This window comes from Lactuca sativa, chromosome 6, assembly GCF_002870075.4.
Source record: "Lactuca sativa cultivar Salinas chromosome 6, Lsat_Salinas_v11, whole genome shotgun sequence".
NCBI classification, from domain to species: domain Eukaryota; kingdom Viridiplantae; phylum Streptophyta; class Magnoliopsida; order Asterales; family Asteraceae; genus Lactuca; species Lactuca sativa.
The window spans coordinates 175,209,328-175,223,266 of record NC_056628.2 but is presented as its reverse complement, the minus strand read 5'-3'; positions in this window follow the sequence as shown (position 1 = coordinate 175,223,266).

Sequence of the window (13,939 nt, the reverse complement as noted above, 5' to 3'; positions counted from 1 at the left end):
TTCTAATTTCTGAATTTATAGTTGGATCCTAGCCTTAATATTTCATTTTGGGGTTGTTATATTAAGGATTGTTCTGATCTTACTAAAACTACCTTTCTTTTACAAATGTCTACTCCAAATGATGCTTCTGGTTCCTCCTTCTCCTCCAACCATAACTTGTCCTTGTTAAACATTTGCTCCAAGGTGACATTGGTTGGCACCAACTACAACGACTAGATGCACAAGATAAAGATGACCCTTCGTTTCGAGGACCAGGAGTATATCCTTCAAAAACAATTAGATGGGATTGATGAAGAGAAGGACACTCCTAAAGAAATGGTCACCTACAAGAAGCACTACAATGATGCAACAAAAGTTTCTTGCATCATGGTGTCCACGATGACTCCTAAATCACAGAGATACTGTGAGGATTATTGTCCATAAGAGATGAAAGAGGACCTTACGGAGAAATACCATAAGCGATCTCATCAAGAAAATTAAGAAGTGGTAAAGTCCCTTATAGAAAGCAAGATGAAAGAGGGAGAATCTGTTAGCAACCACATGCAAACAATGCAACGATATGTGGACACACTTGTCAAGCTCAATGTGAAATTTGATGAGGAGTTGGCTATTGACATAGTTTTAAACTCCTTGCCTAGTTGTTATGATCAGTTCATCTTGACCTATCATTTAAATAACAATGAGACTGCCTTATCTCTATTTAACAACTTCATGCGAACAGCTGGAGCAGGGATGAAGGGAAAAGTGTTGCCTCCACTCCTGCTAGTGCTCCCGTTCTAGCCATTGGTCAAGGGAAAGGGAAAAAAAAGGAAAGTTCCTCTTAATCAAAACTGGAATGGAAAGTCTTAAGTTGAGTCATCAAGCAATAGACCCAAAGGAAAATCCAATTGTGATGTTCCCCTGTCTCTGATCCCAATGAGTCCACTTGTTTCTACTGCAACGACAAAGGGAATTGGAAATAAAGCTGCCCAAAGTATAAGACATTAAAGATGGCAACGTGAACACGAATTCTTTAGATATATACACTATATTATCTAAAAACCTCATGATCTTCTTGTTCTTTGGTCCTTGATACAGGATGTGGTATTCACATTTTTTCAGATTTGCAAGGGCTAAGAAGAAGTGAGGATGTGGAACATGGTAGAATAAACTTGGTCATGGGGAATAGGCGATCTTCACCTATCACCAAGACTGGAGTTTATAGTCTAGTGCTTAGTGATGGAGTTAGTTTAGATTTATTGAATGTTGCTACTCGTCATAAATGACACGAAACATGATTTCCTTTCATGCATTGTTTAAACAGGGTTTTAGATATTATTTTAATGATGAGAATGGTTCAATTTATGCTTATAAAAATGGTATTTTTTTAAGCTTTACCTTGTGATGGTGTGTATAAAATTGTGATGTGTGTAGACAATTTAGGCAATAGTGTATTTCAAATTGATTCGTCTAATGGTATAGACAAAGCGTGCTGGTGGCATTGTCGTCTTGGACACATTAACAAGAAACATATTGCCCAACTCCAAAAGGATGGAGTGTTGGAATCATTTGACCTAAGGTTAGATGAAAGAGGTGAAGGTTTGTTGCACCTCATACACGCAGATGCGTGAAGGCCCTTCAAATCCACCACAAGAGAAGCTAATCGATTCTATATGAATTTTACTTATGATTATAGCAGATATGGTTATATCTAATTGATCAAGCATAAGTCAAAAACCATTGAAAAGTTCAAAGAATTTAAACATGAAGTCGAGAATCAATTAAGCAGGAAGATAAAGATTCTTAGATCTAATAGAGGCGGTGAGTATCTTATTATCGAGTTCCACGACTATCTCAAGGAATGTGGAATACTGTCAGAATTGCCACCTCCTATGACACCACAAATTAATGGTGTGGCTGAGAGGTGCAATCGAACCTTGCTGGACATGGTTCGTTCCATGATGACTCGAGCTTCTCTTATAATATCATTTTGGGGGTATATCTTAGCGATTACTGTCACACCCCGAAACCGATGGCATAAACGTTCTGGGGCGGAGGACGTCATGTAAAGTATCACAACCAATATACATAGTAAGCGTAGTAAACACAACCATTACATTACATAGAAGTATTTATATTTGTTTGAAAGTAAAGTTATACATGATTATAGATATATACATCCAAAATGAACAAAAGTAAAGACAAGATTGCTAAAATGCTCTGTCTTCTCCAAAAGATCACGGGGTACTTGTCTAATGAGGACCTGAGAATACAAGCAGTTTTAAAATATCAGCATAAAGCTCTTAAGTTCATAAGTGGTTTGTTTCTGTAAAAGAACAAGTTTCCTTTGGTTTTCTGAAAAAGTTGCTATCCAAGAAAATCCCATATTTTCTTACAAGAAAAGTCTAGTTATCCATTGGTTACACAGCCTGCTTAACAAAATCAAGTTATCCCAGGAAACACCCTTATTTTCCTTGGTTGGTTATCCATGCACGAATATCGAATATCTACTATACTTAACAAGAATTTTATTTTTGAATCCCTAATTTCGCTCAGAGGAGTATATATTAATAGACGTATTTTCGAAACTCTGGTTTTACTCAGAGGAGGATATTAGACGGAATTTCGAAGCTCTGGTGACACTCAAAGACGTACATTAGCTGTTTTTTTGAAGTTCTGGTGCCATCCAAAGGCGTATTTTAGACGTATTTTCGATGCTCTGATGACACTCAAAGACGTACATTAGCTGTATTTTCGAAGTTCTAGTGCCATCCAAAGGCGTATTTTAGACGTATTTTTCGAAGCTCTGATGACACTCAAAGACGTATATTAGCTGTATTTTCGAAGTTCTGGTGCCATCCAAAGGCGTATAATATTAGTAATAATCCTATTTTATGATTAGCATGAATCCTTCGTAAATTATAAAATATAACATAAATTATAACATTTTATAATGAGATCTACAATTAATCTGAAAGCTAACTCTGCAAGTTAAATGGTTGGTCAATACGGTTTCAGTGTTAAAAGCATACGGAATATGAAACATTTCAAATGAAATAATAAATTTGAGTACAAGATTTCCTTGTACTTTTGCTTGTATTCCCCCTGAAAACATTGAAAAACACAGAAAAGCTGTAGGGGTATGAACTCACCAGTCGAGAAATGTGCCGGATAGGATGCTAAGTGTCAGTTTGAGGCTTGAATACACGCGAGGTTCCTATGTAATATGAGGAGATACATAATTGTACTAATTAGACTTTCAACTACCAATTAAGTAAAACAATACACTCCGAGACGCGAAAACACTTTATTTCAAGTGTTAGGAGTGATCCGGGTAGCATCTAAGGGTGTGTAGGGTCTAGATAAGGAGTTTACTCTTCAAGAGTAAACTCTTTGAGGAGTTTACGGGCCATTGACCATATCCCCATGATTTTACGGCCGTAAACTCATGGTGGTGTCTTCTTGGATGTTAAATGGTCCTACAATGCACAAGGGAAGGTTCTAGGGTTGAATCAAAGGCTTAGGAAGTGATCGGGACTTGAATTGACCTTGGAAAGGAGTTTACGGTTTATGAAGGTGTTCTTGGTGAGTTTACTGCCATAAACACATGATTTTGTGGCCGTAAAGTCATGTTTTCCCATGATTCATGTGTTTTGGTGGTTGTAGGTTAAGCATACAAAGTTCTAGACCCAAATCTAAGTCATACAAGGTGTTAGGGGCACTTTGACACCCTTTGGAGGTGTTTATGGTCTAAGAAGGGGTGTTTACGGTCCAATAATGTTCTTGGGCCATAAAATCAATTTTACTCCCTAAATGGTAAGATTTTGGTGTTCTAAGTCCATTCCTGCAAGTCCAAAGGTCATAGCTAAGCACTAGAAGTGATTTGGAAGGGTTTTGGGGCTTCAAAACCCTCTTATAGGAGTTCACGGTTTCGGGAGATGTTCCCAAACCGTAAAGAAATGTTCTTGATGCATTTGGATGATTTAAACATGAATTTGCATGTTAAACAAGCTTAATAACAAGCTAGGATATATTACTTACCAATTTGGAGATTGAAAGGGGTGTTTTTGGATCAAACTCGAGTTTTAGAGAGAGAGAGAGTAGAGAGAGAAAGATATGAGGGTGGGAAAAAGGCTTTAAATGAAGGTCCACTCACCCTTATATAGGGTTTGAGTTTGTGGCCAAGTGGGAATCCACCCAATACCAACGTTAAACGGGGTTTAAAATTTTACCCGATTAAATTGTCGTAACCCGACTTAGTCGTAACTAAAGTTTTTCCAAATAAATAACGAGGGTATTTTTACGCGTTTCTAATGGGTTTGGACACTCACGAGGTCATAATAAAAGTCTCAATTTAATTAATTTAAATCAAAAGTTAACGGAAAAATTGAAATACGAACGATTTTATTAACGAAAACGGTTTATAGTGACGGAATAAATTACGGGTTGTCACAATTACCGCCCACATTCTTAATTTTGCCACAACTAAGATGGTTTCGAAAACATCTCACGAGATCTAGACATGGAAGGTTCCCTTGTTGGTACATATCAAGGTTTGGGGTTTTTGAAGCTTTCGTTTGACAAGAAACTCATGACAAGCTTGAACCTCGAAATAAGAGTTGTATTTTCATCACCTATCCACAGAAGTCCTTTGGATATTTGTTCTGGATACCTAGTGAAAACATGGTCTTTGTAGCATGAAGGGGAGTCTTTCGAGAGAGGGAACACATATGTAAAGAGGATAGTGGGAGTACAATTGATCTTGAAGAAATCCTGGAATCAAAAAATGAAGGGACCTCTGATGATGCTAGGGTTCAACCAGAGGGAGAAATTCCAGTTGAACCAATTGACGATTTATTACCTCTTATGCGTTCTACTAGAGTTAGAATGCAAACAAAATTATATGGTTTCCATATTACTACTGATGGTGATACTTATATCAGTGATAGTACACTGGTAAATTTAGTTGAACCAGCTAACTACAAGGAAGCAATATCGCAAGAAGCATTGTACAACTAGCTCAAGTCCATGTATGAAAACAAAGTTTGGAATTTAGTTGATAAAGTACCAGGTCGTAAGACAGTTTAGTACAAATGCATCTTCAAGAAGAAGACTGACATGGATGGAAAGGTACACACTTTCAAGGCATGACCGGTTGTGAAGGGTTTTACTCAAACCCCAGGGATTCACTATGATGAGACCTTTTCCCCTATGGCTAAGATAGAATCTATTAGGATAATGCTCGCCATTGATATAGTTCATGACTATGAACTTTGGCCGGGTATAGTGACACCAGCTTTGAAACAGACAGAGACAACTTCTATTCTCAATCTGGATGGGTGTTCACCTTATATGGAGAAGCGGTAACCTAGAAAAGTTCCAAACAAGACACAGTGGCTAATTCTACTTATGAATTAAAGTATATAGCAGTGAGCAGAGCATCAATGGAGGAAATTTTGTTGAAGAACTTCATCGAAGACCTTGGAGTTGTTCCATTCATTAAGGAGCCAATGGAAATTTTTTGTGATAACGAAGGAATGGTTTCCTTAACAAAGGAACCAAGAGATCATGACAAATCAAGACATATCGACAAAAAATACTATTTCATCAATCATGGATAGAAGAAGGTCACCTTGTAGTGAAGAGGGTATCATAAGAAGAGAATGTTGAAGATCCCATCAAAAAGGGTTTGAGTACGGTTAAAAACGTTTAGCATGCTAGAGGCATTGGTATGAAAGATGATATTACTTTTAGTAGTTAGATAATTAGTTGAAACTTGTAACAAAGTAAATGTAATTGACTTTTGGTGATTAAATAATAGAGAATTATTTATGAGTTTGTTTACTTCCCTTTGTCAACTATTTATTATTGTGGTTTCATTTTGCATGTTTTTCTTCCCGAATAATTTGATTATTCAAATTCCACAGTCATTCGAACTTTTGGAAGTAAGTAGTGAATTAAAACCGTTAAGAAATAGATTGTAGATTTCCTAAAAGGTTTTAGACATAACAAAAGTATTGCTGCAATGTTCATGAGTACTTTGAAATGGATATCTAAGTAGTGGATTAACCCACGCTCATATAATTACTTCATGGAATTTGTCACAAGTAATTATGAGACAATAATATCTTATAATCTTGAAACAGAGATATATGAGTTGTGGTTTACAAGTCGCTTATGCATTGATGATACGTAAATGCATCAGTAACTTGATGTTATAAAATGTGTTATTGTGCATGATTTGATGAGTAAATGGTGCAACAATATAAGTTAAAGTTTATTCTTTCCTTTTTCCTTAACAGGCAAAGCGTTATCTTTAGGCCCCTCAGTGATTTGATGATGACTTATAGTGTTGGGCCTAGCCAAGACTAAATTGATGTGTTCGATTAGAAGTTCTATGTCATTACAAATTAGAAATTGGGAAACAAAATATTGACAATGAGATTGATTCTGTTCCATGTCTCATGTCTAGATGATATCTGGTAGAATGGAGGATTATATGATCACTTATCTTAGGACATATAACTGACCAGATCAAAGTTAGACAGCGGCTTTTGGAAGCTACAATGTGCTGATCAGTTTAGAAGTGATACTGGCAATTAGGTGTCTAAGCTAATTACAATAATTGGTATATACTTGAATTGATAGTAGCATGGTCCTTTTGGGTTGCCTCAAACCTAACAAATAGACAAGATGATTTTAGAGAGAGATGTTGATTTGTTATTTGAGTAATAAATTGAAATAAATGACTTATTAATGTATTATGAAAATAATATACTAACTACAAATCATATTGTTTAATTGGTAATTGATTAGAAATTAATTTTGGGATTAATTGGATTAATTAAAAGTGCAGGGTTTGTTTGGTAATTTATTGTAAGTTTAAGTAAGAAGGCCCAAGGACCTCATTGGATAAGGTGGATGAAAATCACTTGGGCAAGCCCAAGAATTGTCGTCCAAACCGCTTGAATGGGGGAATGGGTTGCTTGGTCACAAAGCCAGGGAATTCAGGGTTACTACCTTAAACCCTAGCTATGGCACCAAGCTACCTTAGCTATATAAAGGACCTAGCCCTTCATATTTTTGGCACTCCTTCCCTCAAGAAGCCTTGGACGAATTTGGCTATCCATTCTCCTCTCTCTATATTCATCCTCTTGCTAGCTAGGGCGTGATTACATTAGAGGCACGACAATTGTGGTGCATGCTTCCAGGAGATCAATAAGAAGGTGTTCTTTGTTATTTGTTACACTAAAAACAAAGGTATGTTATCTTTAACCCATCTATAGGAAATTTCAATTATAACTAGGTTTAGTGAGTTCTTTTTTGTATAATAGAATGTTACATCAATAATGTTATGACTTAGATCTTTAGGTTGCATGTACCCTTAAGAGTTAAGGATTTATCCGCATTAATACATGTTAAACCCATTAGATACAAACATCAATTCTAGTGAAGTAATTATCACTTCGCTCTCTGAGAAGACTTCAGTCGCACAACCGAAGTTTCCTATTTCCGAGTCGAATGTGGAGGAGGGTAGGACTTCAAACATCCATGAGAACTTATCTAATAAGGACTCAAATGTTGTCATGGGTGAAGGGAGTTCGACATCAGCAATAGAGACTACATCTGTTCCACCACCACCACCATTATTACCACCACAAATATCCACAATTCCACCAACATCAGTTCCAACTATCTTACTAACATTTCAAGCAGTGATTAATGAAATAATCACCGTGTAGTTCTCTTCGCAATCCACAAAACTAGAGATGCAGACTCATGAAAAAGAATATGAAGAAGAAATGGTTAGATTCTCATAGTTAGAGTTCAATCTAGAAAAAGAAAATGTAGATGATAATTCTATCATGTCTGGTGAAAAATACAAGATTCTCAACTCAGAACTCAATTCCATTCTTCAATTCTTGAATGCTAGTGATGGGAAATATATTGTTAGCGGTAAGGAAGTCGAATTCTTGTTAAAGTCTCAACAATCATGATTCGGACTTTGATTGATGGTGTTGTTAAGGGTATGGATGAACATTTATCTACTCATTCTCGAACCTTCAATCATGAAAGTGAGAAATTAAAGGATGGTGAATTCTTCTAAAACCTCAATCGAGTCAGAGTTAAAGGAATTTAGTGATTTGTTTTCCAAAGATGTCAAGACACTTGATACGTTTTGTGATAAAATTACAAAAAAGGTTAATGTTATGATTGGGCCCACTGCCAAATTGATAAAAGATATTACATCTTTCAACAAAGGTTATATTGACGAAATGAAACTTAATAAAGTAGAAGATGGGAGGCTATTCGATAAAATTAATAAGTGTCTCACTAGGTTTCAAGATACACTATTGAAGTTTGATTTTACATCGACAAATTCAATTTCCCAAGAACAAATTTCCTCAATGGTGTCTTCTGTGGAATTGTTCTTTAAGAGTGAGTTGCCAAAAGTTCTTGATTTGGTCCTTTATCTCCCAACTAATGCTCCACATCTCATTACGAATGTGTCATAAGGGGGAGAAAAGTGAGTTGGCTCATCAAAGGATAATGGGTAAGATGATTTCTACCCAAATTCGTACTTCTGTACTTATGAAACTGATAATGACAACTTCTTCGACAACAACAACTACTCCAAATATTGGAGTGGACTTATCAAAGTTGCAACAGTAGAAAGGAATAAGTTTTCAAGAAGGAGGATCAAGTTCATCAACTAAAAAACCAATTACAAATGCTAATGATAAAGACAAAGGAAAGGGTATCCATGTGGAAACCACTATAAAAGAGAAGAAAAGTCTCCAAGAATTGGAAATGGAATGACTTACGCAATTGAATAATATTATGAGTAAAAGAGAGAATGATCAACCATGACTCAAAAAATGTGATCCTAACATAGTTTGGTGCTATGAAAAAATTAAGAGCACAACATTTTGTGAAAAAAGGATTTTGTTGTGAAGCCAAAGAAGAGCTATTACATTGAAGATATAAAGTTCAATCAACCGAACTTCCCGGTTAATCATTCATTATCTGTTTTTCCACAACTGAAGCTTATAGAGAGTTACAAAAAAAAGATGATTTTAAGAATATAAAAATGAGCTTTCAAGCGGTACTAGGGAAGAATGAGGATGAAGTTTGGTAATTGGTGAAGATTATCAAGCTTTTGTCAATAACTCTAGATGCTTTGTTTGAAAGAGTTTTACAAAATGTTCAATGCAACATTATGAGAGCGAACAATATGTTACTCGATGTCATCCTTGCAAACTTTCCTATGATGAATTTCAATGATCTTATCTCAACTCCGAAACTAATGGGTGATCTAAACAAATCTCAAATTCTAGACAAGGCCGCATACATTATTGAATATGGGCATATCAAGGCTTTCTTGGATGCTTATTTTGTTCATCTTGCTCTTATTGATAATGATCTCTCCATCATTTTTAATAAAAGGCCGGAAGTTCCAAATGATTTGTTGAAAGGGAAGATGAACAATGAAGATTTTGAATATGGTGAAATCATACACAAACCATTGGGTGTTGAGTTCTAGGGCAAAGTCAAGAAAGGAGCAAGAAAAAAATTTTGTTTCGTACAGATGAAGTGGAAAGATATTCGAACCAACATCTTTCTAGTGTCCTGCTTCTCATCAACAACCGTCAGAAGAATGATAATGAAGATAGAGCGGAGATTAGGAAAATCATCTTATGGTACATGGAGATTCACAATGTATTGCTATAGAATATAAATATACTACCCTCTATTTGAAGATTTTGCACTGATCACAAAGGGGGAGAATGTAGAGTCAAAATAAGTTGTAATATGAAAAACCTTAGGTAGTGTCTTAAATATTGAATAGTTTGTAATTTTATATTATAAAAAAAATCCCAAAGCATAGTAAGACTAAGCAGGAGAATTCTGTTTCTAGGACTGTTTTCTCAATTCCGTTCCATTTGCATCTCTTAAAAATGACAATTTAAATGAAATTGAAATTAAGTATAAATTTGAATTCCACCTAAATGTTAGCAAGACTCTGTTATGTAATGTATTTACTAGGCACATGAGTGATTCTCAATGTAATGTTGATTCCTATTATTTTTTGTTTCCATGAGTACCCTATAAATAGGTTAAGTACAATAGAGGGTTCTTAACTTTCGGGAATTTGTATGCTTTGAGCTTTCTCTCTTCGCGCCTCTCTTGTACTCATTCAATAAAGTAATTGAGCCGAAACCAGATCTTATTTACATCACTGTGTTCAATCTTACTCTAATTTTACTTATGATTGATTAAAACATAATCCAAATACCCTTGCAGGTAAGAAGGCCTAACTAATGCATTTTGAGGTAGTGGTCATGGGTTGTAGCTCATATTGGGATTACGCTTCCAATTGGAATTTCATGCATTTTGATAACTAGATGGCTTGTTACGGTAGTTTTGAAATTCACCAGTGGCATTTACATGTTCTCCATCTTCTTGGAGGATAGGACACATATCTGTGGATGGAAGATATACCACAAACCATTACTTGCTGAGTACCTCCCATAGCTACTTCTTAGACAACAGATGTTAAATCTGTAATTTTTTACTCTAATCTCGATGTTACCACTTCATTGACTTTTTGATGCACATCCTTGTTCATATCATGGTGCATAACGAAGTGTTGGGAGTTGGTGGCAATGGTATTGAAAATTTGTCTTCTTTGTTGAGTAGTTTTACTAAGGACATCTCCACCACTTGAAGAATCAACAATTCTTCTTTAGATAGGCAACAAACCTTCATAAAAATGTTGAATGAGGAGTTGTTCCAGTATTTGGTGTTGGGGGAAACTCAAACACAAGCTATTGAATCTCTCCCAATAATCACAGAATGTTTCATTTTGACCTAGGCGGATTTCATAAATCTCATTTCTAAGATTTAGGACTCTAGAAGCTGGATATAACTTATTAAGGAAAGCTTTTGACATGTCGGTCCAAGAATTTATCGACCACAATGGAAGATACAACAACTAATCTTGTTTTCTTTATGCCAATGAAAAAGGGAATGCCCTTAACTTGATTTGGTCATCGGTTGACCCTTTTGGCTTCATATTTGTGCAAATAATATGGAACATCTTTAAGTGCTTGTGAGGGTTTTCATTTTCTAGTCCACAAAAAGTTCGAAGATGATAAACTAAGCTTGGCTTTAATTACCAGCCTCCATCGAAAATGGGATAATTAATAATTATTAGAGTTTGTGTGACATTGGTCTCTATCATTTCTCTCAAGGTTCTCTCAAAGGATTTGTCTGCCATGTCTATTGGAATTTGGTTTATGATGATTGGATTGAGTGGTATGTATGGATTGTTTTGGATTGAATCGATGGGTGGTGCTTCGGGAATTTTTTGGCGAGGATCGGGACTTGATTCGGGTTCCACTTTGGTTTCGGTATCACTAGAGGAAATGGTTTCAGCATCCAGAGCCACGTTAGTGTAAGAAGGTTGACCATGTTATAGTCTCCTATCCTTTATCAATCGCCTTACTTCTTTTTTAATTTTTGGATTGTAAATTAGAGTACTTGTATGATAAGATCTGAGCATAGAGAAACAAACTGATTAAATATAAACCAATCCTTGACAATGGGGCTAAAATTTGGTGGTTGTTGAGGCCAACAAAATAAATATCCTAAATATTTCACACTAAAGTAGTGTATAGTGATAAATGGGTAATATCCATGGAGATTGGTTCAATTTATAACCCTATAAAAATCTTGTTTGTGAAACTAAAATAAAAGCAAAATATAGGGTTTTAATCTTTTGGTTGTTTACAGAAAATTAAACTACACTAAGGCTTAGATATCACAATTCAACAAACACAAAAGTTTGATGTAAAGCAATGAGAGAAACATGGTTGATATTGGGGTTTCATCACTTGAACATTTGGTAAATAAATCAGTAGAACTCAAGGTGAAATACTTGTAATGAATCTCTAATTTGGCTATAGAAATCCAAGAAGCTTGAGATCACCTAGACTTTTCTTAGTTAATACAATGGCTAGAGAAGTTTCGTAACACATTGTTTTAGTTAAAGTCATAATTTTCATTAAGAATGTACATAGTGAAAGTTAACTAGCATTAACAATTAGAAAGTCACCAAATCTAAGAGGAGTCAAATGTTTTCACTACCATGTTGGAGAAAAAGTTTTTATGATTGTGTGAAGTGAAAACTAACACAAGAACCATTTGTTGATTGCTAATTTGAAGATCCATTACGTAATCTAGAAATTAGTCAACTAATCACTACATATACATCTAAACGCATGAATAGACATATAAGTAGAAGAAAGATGTTAAAATAGAAAACACTTTCATAAAGATTCAATAACAAGTTCATGATGTTCTTCAAGATCAACCAAACATTTAAGGATTACTTCCAAAGTCAACCGATAGAAGTTTAGCCTAGAATAGATAAACTCAAGATAACAAAATAAAAGTAGATTGTACCAAACATGTAACAAGATTCAAGAGTAAAAATATGAAGTTCTTCAAGTGTTCAAGCCTTAAAATCCTGCAAAATATCCATAGAAAACACTAATTTTCGAATGTGCAAGAGATCTACACCAACCATCCTCAAATAGTCGAGAATGCTAATATCCGGAAATGCCCCCCGCAGGGCTTGTGCGGCTGAACTGTTGAATGGGATTTTTGTTTTTAGGCTTTCAATGCTTTAGCTCATTGGCCCATTTTGCTTCCTATCTGCTAGTAGCCCATAGTTTTTCAAGTTTTCTTCAATAATGTCCCAATTTACACACTCTACGTCATCCATATCTCGTGCAATCTCTCTATCAATCAATACACAAGCCCGAATATTTCTTTCATCCTCTTTCAAGTTCAAAGTCCAATTTTTCTTCAATGATCTATTCATCAACTATCCCACTTTTACATCATCTACACAAGTTGACAAGCCTATAATTCCTTTTCCTCCAAGTCTATTTGCTTCCCACAAGTTTCGAACATCCATGCTTTGCATTAGTCCTTTAAAAATGTACAATTATGCTCAAAACTAGAAAATACATGATATAGTCATAAAATAATAAATAGGAAATTGTGTATGATGATTAACTATATTATGAATGAAATATTCTAAAATAAACTATAAAAATAAGTAAATAAAATGAAACTATCATCCATGTATCTCTTTCTCTTTCTCTATTTGTCTACTGCCCGCCAAAAGAATTGACTAGGCGTTAGAGTCGTCCCATTTCATCTTATATTTGTTTGTCCGATCATCACAATTTGTTGTATGTAGGAGACCAATCGCTATTTTCTGATAGATTCTTTATATGTGGATCCTAAAAAAAAGATTAGATAAGAATAAAGACGAATCCAACAGAGATTTGATAATTGTAGCTCCCTAGGATGCTAAAGACCTTTAGCTTTACAAGCGTTTGTGGTCGGAATAGAACTCGTTGCTGGCTAATGATATTTTGGTTTTTAAACCTAACTCTAGAATTTGATGAGATTTGATAAACATAAATCGTCACATGATGGGGATACATAAATACTATTACATACACAAAAGAGGGTTAAACAAAGCATTTTGGGGAGGAAGGGGAGCGGAGGGGGGAAGGGGGGGTGGGGTATGTACAAAAGTACCCAATTGAAACCACCAAAAGATCTATCTTTAACAACTTATGTAAATGTAAACATTTTTGGGCTAAAACCATACAAAATTGTCAACCATATGTACCATTTTTGTAGTGTTTTCTAAAGTTTATTATTATGAATATTTTTTTCCCTTATTTAGCAATTTGACACTTCTTTGGTTTTATATTTATTGCTAAAAGAACAAAATATTAATATATATATATATATATATATATATATATATATATATATATATATATATATATATATATATATATATATATATATATATATATATATATAGGGGTGAGATCGGTTAAAAACTCATAGTTTCCTGAGAACCTGAGAA